Source organism: Mesitornis unicolor, unplaced genomic scaffold (assembly GCF_000695765.1).
Source record: "Mesitornis unicolor isolate BGI_N332 unplaced genomic scaffold, ASM69576v1 scaffold26741, whole genome shotgun sequence".
Classification (NCBI taxonomy): domain Eukaryota; kingdom Metazoa; phylum Chordata; class Aves; order Mesitornithiformes; family Mesitornithidae; genus Mesitornis; species Mesitornis unicolor.
Window position 1 is genome coordinate 6,843 of NW_010165049.1, and position 5,727 is coordinate 12,569.

The 5,727-nt window shown below is 41.1% G+C and overlaps 1 long non-coding RNA gene across 1 annotated transcript in view; it reads right to left on the reverse strand.

Annotated features, from left to right (window-relative positions):
* Positions 1–5,502, reverse strand: part of LOC104548485 — a 9,214-nt gene extending 3,712 nt beyond the window's left edge. Inside the window, exons 1-3 of the long non-coding RNA XR_728202.1 lie at positions 5,374–5,502; positions 1,387–1,482; positions 327–365 (exon numbers count right to left, since the gene is read on the reverse strand). This is a non-coding gene — a long non-coding RNA (uncharacterized LOC104548485). The remainder of the gene's footprint in view (positions 1–326; positions 366–1,386; positions 1,483–5,373) is intronic.
* Between the last annotated feature and the right edge of the window lie 225 nt (positions 5,503–5,727).

Below are 5,727 nucleotides of genomic sequence, written 5' to 3' on the forward strand. Positions count from 1 at the left end.
AAAAGTAATAGAGCTACGCTGAAACAGTTTCCTGCACAGGGGAGTAAAACTTTGCACGTAACAGTAACTTCAGGACTTTCTTTGTGTGGGCCTGGGATATATAAATACAGCAAATTCCCTTCTCCTGAGCAGTCTGTTTTGCTGTTAGCTGCTCACTCCCTTTCATGCGCCCTAACCAGCATGCGCAATTTATGTGAGAGCAACTTAGTAGAAAAGGGTTTGTTAGCCTGGAAAATTAGTTGATCACTACAGACAAGCTGGTGTGCACGTATCGATTCTAACTCCTGGGTTTGGTTACTGGTTCATACAAATTTTCTGAAACTTACATTTTTCTGGAAAATTTTTTTCCAGGTGGGGGTCTTTGGCTAAGAAAGAAAGAAAGAAAGAAACTGGTTCAGGTGATTTTGAGAATAAGGAAGGTGAAATATATACTTATCCAATTATTAAAGTGCTTTGATCTTATTATATTAAAGGACTTAAGCTCCAAAATAAAGAGGAGCAGAAAACTGAAACAACACAACAACAGAAGAAACCAAAAGAGAGGGTCTGATGCATAAGTACATTGCAAGTATTCAATGTGGTTTAATGTCTCCCTCTTATTAAAAAGCTATTATATCCTGCTCATTTGGCCTAAAATGTGGCCCTTCTTGCTTGACTCCTACAAACACATCAAAAGATACTTGTAAAGCTCCTGTGCCCCTGCAGCATCTGCTGGAGCCAAAGAAAGATGAAAACGCTTGCAACTTCTGAGAGTAGTGTTCATGTTTACAACAGATGCCTAGCTTAAGGGGCCACAATTGAAAACGTTGATTCCAAGTTTTAAAACGTTGGCCTCGTTACTTAACTGGTGCCCTGCTGAAATTATGAAAAGACATCTTAGGTAAGAGAAGGGACACAGACTTCCCTAAGGATAAAATATTGCCCATTTTAAGCAAATGGAAGATTTGCCATTGGCTCAGGAGGGCCAGTGTCAGCCACAAAGTGCTACCTTGGAGAAAGCTGCAAAACGTTTAACACAGTTGAAGTTACTTTTTGAACTAATATTCTTTTTTCTGTCATGAATGAATTTGTCGCTTTTCTGCAATTAGTAAATGTTCCAAAGTAAGAGCATCGTAATGGCAGGATGTCATCGTAATCATTACAGTTTACAACTGTAAATACGACACTGTAATAAATTTACCCCGATTTTTTACTCTCAAGAGAGTCTTTTGTCATGGTAATTCAGAAAAATAAACTAAAAAAAATATAAAAAAAATAAATCTTTGACTGTATGACAGAAAATTTCCTACAGTGTTATCACTATCACATATGACATGCCAAGTACACTCTAGAAAGCAGAGCACTAGAAAGCTTCCTTCCTTTTTTTCCAGTAAAGACTCCACCTACCCGTCCTCTAGGCCTGTTCTTTCGTTTTGGAATATCTTCTTCCAAATCCTCTTCCTCATTCACTTCATCTGCATTTTCATCATTTTCTAAAACCCTCTGCGGTTGAACAATAAACAGGAATGGTTAGAAGAAGGTGACACACACAACCAACTGCTGCTCTTCACCACAGAGACTGCAGGTTATTAAGTGACAGCTGATTAATGACCGAGTGCCAAATCAGATCCCAGAACCCCTACTTCTGTCAGCTAAAGCAAAAATTGGCTTCCCTTTCCACCCTCAATTCTCTCAGGGAGTTCTTATTACAAAAATACCACTGAGAGCAGTCCACTATGGGAAAAAAAAGCTTCCTGAGAAATAACAGTGGCATCACTGAGCACCGATATCCCAAGGCAACACGAGTATTAGCACGAATAACTGCAGGCTCTGTCTGGGAAATCGCACCATTTTCTTTTTTAATTTGGTTTCTCGCACCTTAGCTTGTTCTGTTTTCCTCTAATGTTGAGAATGCATTTTAAGAAAACAAAAAAAAATCAGTGTTTTTCTCCTTGGCAGCTCAGAATTTTCTTTGTTTAGCAAAAAAAAAAAGAGGAAATTCTTCCATATATTCCAGCTTGTTAAGAGGACCTAGAAAGTGCCATCTTTCAGGGCCTGCACCACTGGTACAGTGCTGTAATTTAGAAGCAGGGGTCTTGCTGCATGAGAACGCTGAGGAAGTACAGGCCTCACTGAAGTCAATAGGAACAACAGCAACAGTTCCTTCAATTAATTATTAAATAAGAACAATAATTCATCATCTCACATAACTGTGAGTGCCGGGCCAGGGAATTTCAATCCTTTAATCTTGATCTTTTGAAATGTGACCTCTGTAGAACCAAACACAGGCCGGCTGCTCTGCAAACATGCGCGGGTCAGCCATGGCACGGACGAAGGCAAGACAAACCATCACAACACTAAGATGGAAAGACGTCCTGTTGAAATCCCCTCAACCCTTGTCATGTCTGCTGGAAAGACAGAAATGGGTCCCAGCCACTCCCACCATTCATGGTGCGGTGCCACTTCGTAAGGGACTCATCTGGAATGGCTAACTGAGCTTTGCCCTGCTGCCATTCATTTAAATTACAACACGCAGCCATGAGGCAGCTTCAAACCAGTGACACTAAACTGACAGGGAGATTTTTCAGTCTTACTGTATTTTGTCCCTTCCCTAGAATTCCTACTTAAGAGCTGTTTGAGAGCCAGCAGAGGGAGAACAGGAGCAAACCACGGTTGCTTTCATTTCTATATACCTCAAGCGCCAAATTCTGAATTTGTGGGAAAGAATGCAACAGAAATTTCACGTTTTAAAAAGCCTGTATTTGGATCACCAACTATACAAGTTCACTCTTATTTTATGAGCTAGATTTTTAAGATTAATATCGGACAGTGCCCCTTTTTGAAAGTACAAACAACTTTTAGAACGTAGTAGAGGATCAAGTCTTCATCTGGGTTTTGCTCTTTCTGTTTTTGAATCTCAGGAGGCTATTAATGAGGCTAGACCATCACGAAATACAATATCACACAATTCTAGAGTACTAAATGCTAGAGAGTGTAAAAGTTAAGCAAGTTCCAGCTCTATGTACATAAATTGTATACGTTAATTGACTTCATTTTTGGAAATGGAAGCGCTTGGAAAATGTTGTACATGAGGAAAGCAGTGGTATGTAAGAAAATAAGCAACTTACTGATATGACTTTACATTTTCACATTGCTTCATATCTTAAAGTATCTCCAAAAGAAAAGAGAAGGCTGCAATCATATCGTACGTGAGAGGAGAAGGAGCTAGTTTACAACAATAACACTACACAAAAGCAGTTAGGAGAAACATTACAAACCACTTTCTTTGTTTAAAATTGCAGCATCAATTTAGGAAAGAGAGAATAAGTAACCAGGTATGAAATGGGTGACACTGCCAGGGTAATTACTTTAATTCTTGATAGAAGTGGCATAGCCTTTCTGATGCATGGTCAAAAGGCTAAGGTCTAAGCCTTCTCCAGCAAATGATGGAGACACACATGGAATACCAATTTACTGAAGGCAAAAATCCTCAACCCTGATAAATACCAACTGTACAGCAAATCCCAATGACTGCCTCTATTTAGCAGGGGCAACCCCTATCCTTTATAGCAAAGTAACTTTTCTTCTCCTAGGGTGTCTTTCTAAAAGTTTCTCAGCCCAACAGACTTCAGCGCAGCTGAGCACCAAATCTTCTTCTCCTGACAGATACTGGGAGTTTGAGAGGGGTGTTAAGTGGCTGGGACTGAGGTGGGAATTACAGCTACGTCTATCCCACCTGCTCACTCTCACAACCACTGAGGCTGCACCCTTTTAAGTTATGGCACAGAAGAGATGGCAGAGGAACAAAAGAAAGATTTGCATCCTCTTATCTGTCATACGGATAAAAGGCACTGATCATGATTTTGATCTGGGACAGTCTAGCTGCCGGGTGTCAAAGCACACACTGAAAGCTGGCTACTAGTAAAGACTTCGACAATCATTGTTCTATAGGCTGAATCCAAATAAGCTGTGCTTGCATAAGAAATACCAGCAAGCCATGCCTTTGGCATCTGTTCTGATAACAGGTCACTGCTAGGGCAGTTTAGCTGACAACTTTTTGTCTGTTTTTGCACCCTGTCCCTCCTCTGCAATGCCCTGACTTGTGTCACTTCCACCATCTCCGAAGTCTCTTTCCTTGTACTGCTGCTGAGGATAATCTGGAAGCTCAGATGACACAGCAACATCCAAGGCACTTGTCAATCTCATAAGGATGCTGCACCATGATGTCCTGTGACCTTGGAAGCAGGTATAAACAGAGCTTTAGGGCTCTCAGCTTAATAGACCCAGGTACACTACTGAAGAAGGAAACAGAGGGGGCTTCACAATGAGCTTTTTCTCAATCCACGAGCATGGGATGTGTCCTCTTGGATTGGGCTCCTTTACCCATGGAACTGGGGACAGGAGTCCTAATTTTGCTGTCCTGACATATGTGAAATTTCTAGCGAACAGACCGGTAGGACTGAGCTCCAAATAATATAGATTTGATGCCCACGCTCTACTGCGTCATTTGGCGTGGGGCTGCCCACTCAAATTTTTACGAGTTTCAGGTCTAGATGCATCATCTTGTACCTCAGCCAAAATTACCAAGTTTGACACATCGCCAATGGCTCCTGCTATAAATCACTAACAGAGACTCATAGCACAAAGGTGTCTTAGCATCACCAAAGATTTGCTGCTGCTCCCCCAGGAGAGGCCCACTTTCCTAGAGATTTAAGATGTCTTTATAAAGTGACATCACCTTATACAAGAACCCTTTATATTAGCTGAATTCCTTCAGTGACAGACCCACGAATGTGTTTCCACTTTTCATTGTTAAAGGGTGAAAAGGAATCTTGACAAGTAACTTTCAAGCCATAATGCATGTAAAGAGGCAATATTTCTCATACCTGCATCACTAATAATAAATGAGGTAATTAATATGCAATTTTTTTAATTATTTATTTTGCTTGTGTACTTTCTGAAGGCTTCTCAGCATAAGAAAAGACCAGACAAGGCAATAACACGTTATTGTCTACAGCCAGCAGCTGCGAATCCAACTTCGAATCCACGTTCAAATTCGCATTAAATCTGAGGCACTAAAATTCAGTTTATGGTTGGGACCCATCTCTGCTTGTCAGTTTTCTATGTAATCGTCTCGTAGTGCTGCAAAACAAATTCCTACACAGGAGCTGTGCAGAACACAGCCAAACGACCGAGATTCTCGTGACAGAAGTGTGTGAGATCCCAAGTTCGTTTTGAGCACGGCAGCGCAGCACAATGGTTTGGTAACATTCTGACAGTAGAATGACACAACCATCAACAGAGGCACTGTTCTGCCACAGGACAAAGTCTGCTGGGCTTAGAGACAAACTGTAAAATCCAGCCCTGCTGTCAGGGCACGGGGCTCTCCTTTACCTGGATTTCTTGTATAGTGTCTTCCTCTTTAGTGTCTGTTTTTTTCTCTATTCCCTCTCCACGCAGCAAGGCTTCCAGAGTTGTACTTTCTGATGTGAATCCATCCTTTTTCAGAGGCAGATCAACTTCTGAAAAACAAAACACACTGAGTGTATGTGTCTCCCCCAGACAGCTAATAAGCAGAAAGATTGATGACAGGCAGATGACTAACAGACTTTCGAGTGTGTTTCTACCTTGGAGGAGAGTGCTTCAAGTTGTTCTTTTAAATGCTAAGGATCCCCATACAGGGCTCATTTCAATCTTACTGAAAACCCAGTATCTTTTCAATTGCTGTGTTTGCTTACAGGAAAAAAA